A 12,478-nucleotide genomic window follows, 5' to 3' on the forward strand; every position below is an offset into this window, starting at 1 on the left:
CGTTTCAGATATGTTTCTTTCTAAAGCAAAATGTTAAGCTTTCTTATGGACACTTTCAATGTATCAGAGTTACATAGAGCTGTGTCACGTATTGAAGTTTCACTCCAGACACTTCTCACTCTGCATGGTGCTGTGTTAACTCACATGCATGCACGTGGGAACCAAGTCCTCACTTTGCATGGTTGTTTGACCACTGATGTCACCACAGCAAAACAAGGACTCTCTGTATACACCAGGCGCAGTGTTAGATCCTTTACTTCATGTCCTTACAGTTCTCACTCCCCCTCCATAATGTTCTTACTGGCTTCCCTCTTCTTTGGCAGAGAACTAACTCTTCGGATGCTTAGGAAATTTTCCTAGACCCCAAAGCTAGCAGTTAGTAGAGCTGAGATTCAAACCCAAGTCTAGATGGCATCAAAGACCACATGCTTCCCACTGATATATGCTTGGTGCTTTCTCTGAGAATAAAGCAGAATAACAATGTCTGCAAGATGGCCAACAGGCACATGAAAGGATGCTCAGCATTGCTAATTACCGGAGAAATGCAAATCAAAACTACAGTGAGGTATCACCTTACACTGGTCAGAATGGCTATCATTAAAAAGTCTACAAATAATAAATACTGAAGAGGGTGTGGAGAAAAGGGAACCCTCCTGCACTGTTGCTGGCGATGTAAATCGGTGCAGCCACTACGGAGAACAGTATGAAGGCTCATTAAAAAACTAAAGAGAGAGTTGCCATATGATCTAGCAATCCTACTCCTGGGCATATATCCGAAAAAGATGAAAACTCTAATTCGAAAAGACCCATGCACCCCAGTGTTCATAGCAGCACTATTCACGATAGCCAAGACACGGAAGCAACCTAAGTGTCCATTGACAGATGAATGGACAGAGAAAATATGCTATATACCATATACCAATGGTATATACCAATGGAATATTACTCAGCCATAAAAAAGAATAAAATAATGCAGCAACATGGATGAACCTAGAGATTATCACACAAAGTGAAGTGAGACAGAGAAAGACAAATATCATATGATATCACTTATATGTGGAATCTAAAAAATGATACAAGTGAACTTATTTGGAAAACAGAAATAGACTCACAGACTTAGAAAATAAACTTATGGTTACCAAAGGGGAAAGAGGGGAAAAGAGATAAATTAGGAGTTTGGGATTAGCAGATATACATTACTGTGTATAAAATAGATAAACAGGGCTTCCCTGGTGGCGCAGTGGTTGAGAGTCCGCCTGCCAATGCAGGGGACACGGGTTCGTGCCCCGGTCCGGGAAGATCCCACATACCGTGGAGCGGCTAGGCCCGTGAGCCATGGCCGCCGAGCCTGCGCGTCCGGAGCCTGTGCTCCGCAACAGGAGAGGCCACAACAGTGAGAGGCCCGCGTACCACAAAAAAAAAAAAAAAAAAAAAAAAAAGATAAACAACGAGGACCTACTGTATAGCACAGGGAATTATATTCAATATCTTATAGTAATGTATAATAGAAAAGAATCCGAAAAAGAATATATATATATATATATATATATATATATAACTGAATCACTTTGCTTTACACCTGAAACTCACACAACATTGTAAGTCAACTATACTTCAATTTAAAAAAACAAAATACATATGATTTTTAAGGTCTTGACCCACATGGAATGCTTTCTCAAGTATTGGATAAACTGCAAAGAAATTTTTATTTAAAATTATTTCTATGTTTTCAGTATTTAAAGCATATCCCAGCCATCTATACTATTTTATTATCTGTAGCCTTTTTTCCTGATATATCTTATTTCAATCTTAATGAATACCTTGAAAATTTCTTTCAATATATGTTGGATTTGCCATTTCAAACGTGGTTACGTCACTTTTAATCTCACAAAGCAAGGTTTGCAGAAGTAAAAATGCTGGTTTTCTCGCTGATGTGAGGAGGTGAGCAAAGTTTTTAATCTGAGATACAAACTGAACATTTGTTTGTGACAAAATGAGATTTGGCTTCAGTGTCTGAACTCCTGCACGTTCAGCCAACACAAGCCAAGAATTATCGCGATGCATTGGGTTAGATGGTCTAAAATACCCGCATTTCTGTTCAGTTATATTTGTTGAAAAAGGATGTGATCAGAGGATGACATTAAGAAAAACTTATTGAGTGACGATGTGGCAGTCACTGGACTAAGTGCTTTACAGGCTACATTTCACTTAATTCTCACAAGCACTCTCTAAAGTAGGCCCTATTATTATTTCCGTTTTAAGAAGGAGTAAACTGAAGGACAGAGAGCTGAGGACATGTGTCCTAGGTCACACAGCGAGTAAGAGATGGAGACAACGTGGCTCTAGCCTGGGGACGTTCTCCTTGTTTCCACCAACTCAAAGCTTATCTCTTGCTCAGTTGCTTCACACTTTCTTTCACTATTTTAAAGTAATTCTTCACCCATTTTATGAGCATGATCAAGTCGTACTTCAGCTCAGATTATCCTGCAGAAGTATGTCGTGAATCATAGATATTTTTGCACACAAACATAATTTTCAGATAAGCGAAATTAAAACTCACGGGCTCCTTGATTTTCGAGAAATTGCTTACATGCATGAACAGAATTCATGTTCTTTGCTATTGGCAAACAGACGTTGCCACTTGCCCTACATTTGTGGCTTGAAACAGACCGTATCTATTCTTTTTTTGTTTGGTTTTTTTTTTTGCGGTACGCGGGCCTCTCACTGTTGTGGCTTCTCCCGTTGCGGAGCACAGGCTCCGGACGCGCAGGCTCAGCGGCCATGGCTCACGGGCCCAGCCGCACCGCGGCATGTGGGATCTTCCCGGACCGGGGCACGAACCCGTGTCCCCTGCATCGGCAGGCGGACTCTCAGCCACTGCGCCACCAGGGAAGCTCCTATTCTTGTTTATAGTTTAGGGAATCTGGCAAATCGGTACTTTTGTTGATTCCAGTGAATGAGTCAAGGAGAGGAGAGCCTATCCAAAGATCACTGTCTGACTGGCGAGACCGATCTAGCCCTTTTACAGTGAAAGTTGTGAATCGTTCAGAGGTTATCAGAATCACGCAATGTCACTGGCTTGACTTTCCTGGCTGCCAAATTGGAGGAGTCGAGAGAGATGGCATGTTCTCAGTAAGCAGTTCTGCAGCTGTTGAAAAGGTCAAGTGGTTTAGCAAGTTCTTGTCTACGGACAGCTCTTTGCCTCCCAGGCCACAGGCTCACTCTAGAATGTAGTAAAATGAACTGCCCTGAGCTCAGCTGACTAAGGCGAGTAGCATGAAGCGCTGACTCCACCTCCCTTGGGACACAGAGAGCCACCACTTACCAAAGAAGTTTCTGGATACACTGTCAGTGCAGAGAAACCCACGGTGAGGTGCATGAAGGCCCAGATAATACCAGGAAGTCACTGAATTTGGAAGCAAATTCTTTTAGGTCATTCTCTAAACTTCATGGTCACCACCTCCTTCACTGTGAAGCCTCCACAATGCTCTGCACCCCTAAAGCAGCATTCCATTTGGAATCGATAAAACCCTGTTCGTCTATAACTGGTATAAAGGCGTTCAAGCTTAAGGGTTATTTTTTCCCTTCACGATACTTCCTTTCAATAATCCTGCAATGAAAAAAAAAAGGGAGGGGGATGGAGCTGTATTTAACCAAACATCAGATTGCTGATATATTTAAATACAATTTCACACGTATATTTCTCCATCCAATATAGATATTCTACTTTATAAATCTGGTGATCACTTCCTGAGGCATCTTTTGTCTGTAACATGGGGTAAATGTTGAAAGCATTGCAACGACATTTGAGGTCTGACAACTGAAACTTCAAAATTGGATGAGCTGGATAGACCAAGACTCCTTCTCAAGCTACAACGTGAATATGAATCACCTGGGGATAGTATTGCCCTCCAGGTTCTTCCGTGGGTTGTCAACAAGCTCCCAGACGATGGCATTGAAGAGCAAGGTCCCAGGAGGCAAATTCTAGGGTAGGGCAGAGCTTCTCCAAACTCGCATGGCCACCTCACGTCTGAAAAGGGATTCCAGAGCTAATGCCCATTGGGTGCGTGAGGATTGGTTTTGCTTGTAGAGTTCTAGCTCTGACTTCATGAAGAGTGCCCACCAGACCAACTGGGAAGTTTGCTCTTGCCTTTTCCTGGCATTGTATAATCATTATACCAAAACTGCAAAAAGGTTGTGTTTTTTTTTTTTTTTTTTAAGCAACCTTTTGCTTCTTAGAGGCAGATTCTGGTTCCGTGTCCTTACACTCTGTCCTTTTTCTTTAAGTTCTTCACGCTGCTACCTTCCTCTGGATATTCATAAAAGAGATTTCTTACACTCCAGCTTATTTCTTGAATGACCACCAGGACACCATTGTGTGAGCAGAGGCCCCAGCACTAGACGTTTCTGATTTGGGTTTATTGCCCGACAAGTCTGATCTCTTAGTTTAAGGCTGGACCTTAAACTAAGAGATGAGAGAGGTGAGCACCAGAATAATGGAAGGAGAGAGCTGTGTTGAGGCAAAGTGAAACCTTTGTTGATATTCAGCACTAGGGAAAGTGTTTGAGGCCCTTCAGCTCTTTACAACTCTCCCAAAACAATCAGAAAGAAAGAAAGAAGGCCTTATCCCCATCAAAAGAAACACATTTTAACTATCTCATGATATGTTAAGGTATGGAATGGCTGTAAATTCCTGTGGAAATGGAGAAATGGGTAAAATAACTTTCATATGTGATGCCTGAGAATCTTGTGTGTGTTCATGCTGTTCCCCTTCACACACCTCCACCCCTTAGAGGAACTTAAAATTCCTAAAGCCAAGGAAGGCCCATCACCTAAGAAAGATGATGGACTGCAGCAATCTTAATACACTCCAGGGGGAGAAGGACTTCAAAATCAGCATAAGAGACTGTGTTGTCATTGGAAAGTCATTTGAATGATGTCGGCAGAAGTAAGGTGAGCCCTCCACTTGGTATTCCAACAGCCTGTAGAAGGGATGTAAATCTGAGGTGAAATACTAGGGACTTCTAAAAGAGTCAACTCCTGATTCAGCAACGCCAACTTGTTTAAGCAACAAGCAAGAGAGAGGTGAGTGTGTGCCTCCAGATGCAATTGGTGATCCGCTCAAACTGTTAACATTAAGATCTAGCAATTCTTCTCTAAACTGTAGTAATGTGGATACAAGTCAATTAGGTCTAGCCACTCGGTTTACAGGAGAAATCAGAGAACTCTGCAGACCCATCCCTGTTTACCTGTAATGTAATAACATGTTCTTTCCCAGAACATCTACATTACGGGCAGCGGCACTACCCAAAGGTGTAAGACAAATTTCCTAATATTACATGCATTACATATAGGACCAGGAAAAACTCAAATAACTAGATGGGCTACTGTTCACCATTGTTCAGTGTCAGGAACACATGGAAGCCAGAAAGTCTTGGTCTTCATCTCTTCATTTCAGCCACCTGGACTCATCCCCACCACAAGCCATCTGATTTTAATAATGAAATAATGGCCTTCACTTCTAACCTAGGAATATCGAGTCTGAAGTTCCCTGAAGATGAAATGCCTTTCTAATGAGTCTTCAAGACTGTGATGCTGTTGTTTTGTTATGTTTTGTTCCATATGTTTTGGAAGTGGGGTAGTATGGATGAGAGAACAAGAGAATATAGAGTTCCAGCAAAGCTTTTACCTGCAGGGCATTTACACATAAAAACAGCATTTCTGGAACAAAGCATTTCCACAAACAACCCAATTAATATAGATTCACTGCCCTTTTTGAAATGTCTTTTATTGGTTGTACATTCTCCTGTGAGATCAACACACCCTTTCTTTTGAGGCCACCTGGCTCCTGCAGACTTAGTTCTTTGTCCTAGCCATGAACACAGGGCAAGCACTTTGGCGGAAAGAGGTGGCGGGCTGTCATTTGACATTGTCACTATCTCCTCCATCTTCATCACGTTATCGAGTCAGTTCATAGATGGACCCGACATGGAAAACAACACGCCTGGAGTGAAGCCTTACACACACGAGCACAAACATCCGGAGACCAGATACAGTGTCTGCAGCCCGTTCTCAGCAGCAGTAGGAAACCGAAGAGTATCCTGAGATAGGAAATCAGTGTCAGCTCTTCATCCACAGAGGAGTCCAAGTGTGACCTAATCTCCCGATTTCATTTTCCTTTGAAAATTCTCAGTTTCCTTGAGGTGGTGGGAGGGAGGCCAGAGCGGTTGCCGTACAAGCCACGTAATAATCACGTGGTTCGACGCCTCAGCCATTTCCTTGGTCAAAAACACAGATTCAAAGAACTGTTCCGCGGCACATCAGAACCTTGTTCTTCGTTTCCTGTGCTCTCAGATCAGAAAGGGTGGGGGGGGGATTTTAAAGTTATGCTTTGTGCATGATAGTCTGATTGGAAATTTCACCACTGAATGACCTATGTCAGAGAAAATTACTCCCACCTTTGGCAATTATTATAACTCCTTGTTTACTGACTGCTAGGGGCCAAGCATCCAGGCTATGAAGTATGCCCACCAATGGTATTTACATGAAAAGATGAATTTCTCAAGAATAAGGACCTAGGACAGGTGGCTTCTCCCAATATGAAAAACAACCGTGACCTCTTTAAAGCCACTTTATCCCTCAATCCAGGATATTTCTGGTAACTCTATTAAAACTTAACCTACGTCAACGCTAATACTTGCATCTACCTCAAGTCCTGCGCATTAGCTTCCAGGAACGAACTTTTTGGCCAGCCCAGTATTTCCTTGGTTTCGAGATTTTGAGATAACATCACCAATTACAATAAGCGGTAGTTTAAATGAAAACAACAACAGCAGTGCACACAACCTGGGTAACAGGAAAGCTAAGCTAAAGTGAAGATGCCTGCCCCGCCCCCACCAAAGCTAACACGGGAAAGACAACAAAAGGTACACGTCCCCTCAAAACAGGTATTTTTAAATACAATACTGAAGCTTTGGCTGGAAGTTATCAATTGATATTCATAATTCCCCTTTCCCTATACAATGGTTAGGAAGGTTTTCCCCTTAAGGAAGCTGCCGCACACATTTCCATGTAGAAAAACACACACAGAGTTAAGGATAGACCCCCCAAGTTCTTCTTTCCTTCTTCATCTCACAAGCAAAAAGTCCCCAAGGCCAAAACGTAGATGTAACATGCACCTCAAAGGCATGGAAACATTCTATCCACAGTCTTTACTGAGGTCTTTACTCACCAGTAAAGACTGAGGTCTTTACTCACTCAGACCTACACAGAGGTCTTTACTGGATAAACTTACAATGAATTGCATACTTTACAGCCCAGCCCACCTCAGCCATAAAGAAAAGATATGGCAATCCACAAAGAAGAGATGAGTTTCACCAGGAAAGGTAGCAGTATGCTCTACATGGCAGGAAAGATGAGGGAATCCACAAAATGGGAGTCAGTCTTCTATTTCACACTCTCCAGAGACACAGAGCCAGAGGCGGGTTTCGAAACCTCTCCGATCTCCTTTCAGAATCTATCAGGTTCCAGGAAGAGATAGCAGGGCCTCCTAATAACCAGCACCTAGAATTACTTCCTTCTAGCATCAAGGGATTGTAAAGACCAGGCATGTTTCCACTTGCCCAACAGCTGTCTTTACAATAAACATGGCTTAAAACCAAAGTTGGGGTGCAACACAGGAAAACAATCAATCATATATACAAATAAAAAAGGCCTCTCATAAAATTCACACAAGGTAAGAAAAAGGTGTTTTGTTTTTTTTTTCCATACGAAGACCAGATTAATAAATGAAAGCAGCATTTTCAGCAGTAAAACTGAGGCACAAAGGAAGCTGGGGAACCCCACTTATCAAACTAAAGTTCTTGTAAGGTTCAATTCCATATAGTAGGTATATATCTAGCATCTCATCAATATTTTCACAAAATATATAGAAAAATGTTCATGTATTTAAATAAACAATTTGAACTATTGATGTACCCCAACCCCTCTTTCAGCTTTAAATGACCCCACGTGATGATTCCGTAGTGTAGGAAATATGTCCCAATTGTGGAAGTTAATTACAGAAGGAAAACATTTTTCCTCTAAAAATACCTATTTTATTAAAACATCACTTCATCATTCCAGTTCATAGAGAAAAGTCACTCCACTCAGAAAATAAATTTGAGACTAGAGAATAAAACAAACACATGGATAAGGTGACGGATAAATTGTCTGAATTTTCTTAATCGAGCCTCCTCGGGTGGCTCTGCGAACGCGACAAATTGTTGCCACATGTAACTTTTTGACACAAATAGTTGTTCTGAAATGGCTGCTGTGGAGCCCCAGCTGTTAAATTTGGTTTGATGGCAAAGGTACCGCTGTCAGGATTCACCGCAGATTTTTGATGAGTGTGCGGAAGGCACCTGATACGATCCGTTCGATGTCTGACTGTTCCCTTGCGCTCCATTCACGACAGATACACTGTCTCAGTTTCCAGCTCCCACGGGCCACCCTGGGACCCACTCCTGTTCTCCACCTGCAGCCTTTGTAAAACCCAGCAGTGGTGACCTTCAGCTTGAGCCTCAGAACGCACCCTTCTCCGTGCTAACACTGTCCAAAGAGCTTTATTTTTTTCCTGTGTGTCAATGAACAAAAATGACAGTTCCCGCCTCTGCAAATGTAGAAATTTAGAAATTCCACTGCCCATCAAGATCCCAGTGACAACACTTCCTTGTCACTGAGATCAGGTTACCCTCAGCCACTTTACAGTAGTAACCAACTTAAGGATCTGTAGGCACGGCCGTCACAGGTCAATGTCTACGCTTTCTTTCAAATGATTCATGCTTGAAAATGAACATACATGACCCTCTCTTGCCCTTCTGCTTCCAAGTCCTGTTAGCATACTCCAGACAGCAAACATCAGGGACGCACAGATATTGTTGAAGACACAGCTCCCAGATTCTTGGGCTATTTGTGGTCCTCGATGGGTCATTTCATCCTAAGTTCCCAAGGCTTTAATAGCCACAGAGACTTCCAGTTAAAGGGAACGATATTGACAGCCAAATATTCTGATTGGAGTTTGACAGGGGTTTCAGATAGGCAAGGTTGACCTTTATCACACTCTCTTCCCTCCCGCTTCGACGAGACCCCTCCCCCACCCCAGAAGCACCAATGAATATAGTCTGGAAACAACTTCTGTGCCCTTAACTCTTACCTCCCCGAGAATTGAACATACAGTAGGCCACTTGAGATCAGAAGAAAAGAAAATAGAACAACCACTTCTTCCACACTGCTTCTGAAAATTCAAACTAGCTTTTTTTCTTTTAATTATAAATTCTAGCTCTTCTGGTGAAGACCTGTAGTGTATTTCTATGAACATTCACGGTTCTCTGCATTGTGAAAAAAGTATGCTCATCAGATAACCTTTGGTGTCCACCTTTCTTAAAAATGTTTGCCCCCGGAACTAAACGTTAGGGGGCTCGGTTTTGTGTTCATTTTTCTTTACCCAGAAGGCAGCTGATAGATGGGTTGCATACTCTCAAAATGCTTTATCACCCCTCTAATCATGTACCTTTTTTTCTGGGTGCCATCAGTTTAAATGGTCTCTGTAGAATCAGTAACACTAGGGAAACAAGAGAAAATTCTCTGATATCCAAATCTATGCCACTTTCTGAATCCTCTTATAGTTCAGTATTTTGAAGAAAAAAATAATAATAAAGGCTTGGCTTTTTGATAGGTTTTCCCATAGGAGATCATCTTTATAGTATTACTGAAAATAAATTAAGGGATATATCTGTCTGCTTCTCTTATCAGCTTGCTCTTCCATGGGGTGCCAGCCCTTTGCATTTATCTTTTCTTCGAGCCCCCAAGCACAGTTTCACATCACTGTTCAGCCTGAAACTACAAAGTCCGATGACAATCCCCTAGGGCAGTGGCTTGACTTGCTATATTGAAATAGCTTGCAGGCTCCAATACAAACACTGGTAGTGACCAAATGATGCTAATTGTTCATTTCTGGCCAGAGTAGAATGTGACTTTGGAGGAAGACGTAGCCAACCCAGCTGCTCTTCTTTAAAGGCCAAATGGAAGTTTTATTATAAGGTCTTATATTGTGAATGAGAGCTTTGCTACAAGTTCTCTTAGCTGTCCCTCACCATTTCACGATCTGAGAACAATAGAGTCCACGTAGGCAAGACCAGTGCAAAACTGCTGATTCTGACTTTTGATATATGAAAATGGTTGGATCACTTCCTTTCCACAGAAGTGTTAAGTCAGCCCAGTTCATCTGTAACCGGCAGAGGAATAACAAGCAAATGCACTCAAGAAAAACAGAAAAGACCCTGATGGCCTGGCCGAAGCCACAGACCCTGGGGATTACTTAGGAAGTTCTGTTTTGTTTTGTTTTTTCCTATATTAAGACACAAGTAAGTGCCTAAACTGCCCCGTGCTTTCCCTGAACTCATCTCCAAGTCATAAGAGCGTTAGCCTCACTCCTCGAAAGAGACCTTGAAACCCGAAATGCAAAAGTGTGTCAGGATTAAGTGTCCACAGAGACATATGTCCATACTGACAACTGTAAGAAGGAAATACAATGCAAATCTCCCAAAATCCAACTGTAAACTCCCAAGAATAAAGGGCTTGATATCCTAGTTCAAATGACAAATACAAGTGATGTCAAGATACTGACAGTCCAAGGGAACAAGGCTGGATATTTTTAAATTCTGTTAAGACATGTTTGTGTTATGAGGTGCTATCGGCTTCTTTTTAAAGAAAAGAATCCCTATCACAAAGTCCTTGACCTTGCTTTATGTTTTTTCTGAGGCCCAGTTCTCTTCCCTCAGTTCTCTTCCCTCAGATACAGAAAAGGCTTTTAGAGAAATGTTGCTTGCAAAAGGAGTTTGGGTCAGGAACTGAAAAGAATAAACCCCAGCTGAAGTCTTGATTCCAAATGGCTCCATTAGAAAACCTGCAATGGTAGAATGATATTTGTAGAGCTGTAAACACAGACTCTCTAAACCTCAGAAAACTGACACATCTTCTTTGCAGAAACCAGGAACAGGTGGTGAGTGATGTATTTGGTGGCAATATGCTTCCCCCAGAAGGATAGTTTCATTTTGAAGGCTCAGGAATTCAGGTTTTATTTCCCTAGGTGAAGAGAAAACATTCTTTTAGGTAAATTACCAGATCAAATACTTAAATATGCTCCCATGAGGAGTTTCCGGGTGTCATTTTAAGTGTACTTTATGTTTGCCCGATGGTGTAGCAGGGAAAAAAAAAAAAGTTTCTGAATAGTAAAGAGACTATAGCTTTAAGGAAGATGTGTTGTCCTGGAAGAAAAAAATAAGAGACAGCTTAGGTAACTGGCAGACTGTTATTTGTATAGCATTCTGTACAGCAAAGAGGATAATTACTGACAGAAGCAAAGCAAATTATACAGTTGTTACAGTCCCATGGAGAAAACAGAGCTTTCACCGAGGGCTGTGGAGCCCAGAGATTCAAGCAAGGCTGGCAACCCAAGACAGTCACATCAGAAAGGAGGCGTCCAGCACAGACCCCTTGAAAAAGGAGGAAGGTAAAGCGGTCTCCTCTCTCCAAGCCCAGGGACAGCACTCAAGGGGTAGGTCTGCGTCTCCTATAGCGCTAAGTCTACCTGAGAACAAATATTTTGACCCCCAACTATTCTTTATCACTCTCTTCAAAGACAGCCGAACAGATGAGGTGGATGACTTGGAAGATTTTAAGAATTCTATCTACCTTCTACTTCTGAGGTTAAAGTGGCCTCCCAGCTTCTCAAATCCTGATGCAGTTCAGGAAGAAGGAAAACCGGATGATTTGTGTCTGGGTTCATGATTCTCCTTGCACATGAATCACACCACAAAGAGAAACAAAATGCAAAGCTAAGAGACAAGAATGCAGTGAATGTCTGGGAGAAGTGTGCCTTTATTTCCATGTTACGAAGTAAGTTATTGCATAGAAATGCAAAAGGTGGATACTCAATTTAATCTGAAGAAAATTGTCCCATTGGCTTCCAGAGCAGAATACTTACCTGAGGAAATTAAGAGGCAATTTTCATGGGATTGAACAGTCCCCATCTTTTCAGAATTCATTTTCCTATGTCCACCTTCCTAATCTGCCTCAACAGCAGTTGAGCTAAACACTAAATGGAAGAACTCTATACATAGAATTAATCAATTGCAGTTTTGTATTTGATGGTCTAGAACAGGCTATGGAAAACCATGGCCTGGCCCATTGCCTGATTTTGTAAATAAAGTTTTATTGGAACACAGCACTGTGCTCATCCATTTACATATTGTTTATGGATGCTTTCACTCTCTGACAGCAGACTTGAATCGTTGCAACAGAGACTGCATGGCACACAAATCCAGAAATATTTACTATCTGGCCCTTTATACAGAAAAAGTGTGCCAACCCCTGGTCTGGGGTGTCACAGTCCACATTCTACAGAGCCAGAAGTTATTGATCATATGGGATTGTACTC

At 41.9% G+C, this 12,478-nt stretch overlaps 1 protein-coding gene across 1 annotated transcript in view; it reads right to left on the reverse strand.

The window, feature by feature from the left end:
• Window positions 1-3,801: 3,801 nt before the first annotated feature.
• Window positions 3,802-12,478, reverse strand: part of MAP2K6 (mitogen-activated protein kinase kinase 6) — a 136,119-nt gene continuing 127,442 nt past the window's right edge. Inside the window, exon 13 of the mRNA XM_089901710.1 lies at window positions 3,802-11,124. The gene's annotated coding sequence lies outside the window, so the exon portion shown is untranslated. The remainder of the gene's footprint in view (window positions 11,125-12,478) is intronic.

This window comes from Delphinapterus leucas, chromosome 19, assembly GCF_059928025.1.
Source record: "Delphinapterus leucas isolate spDelLeu-1000000601 "Yukka" chromosome 19, BTC_Dleu_Yukka2, whole genome shotgun sequence".
Taxonomy (NCBI): Eukaryota; Metazoa; Chordata; class Mammalia; order Artiodactyla; family Monodontidae; genus Delphinapterus; species Delphinapterus leucas.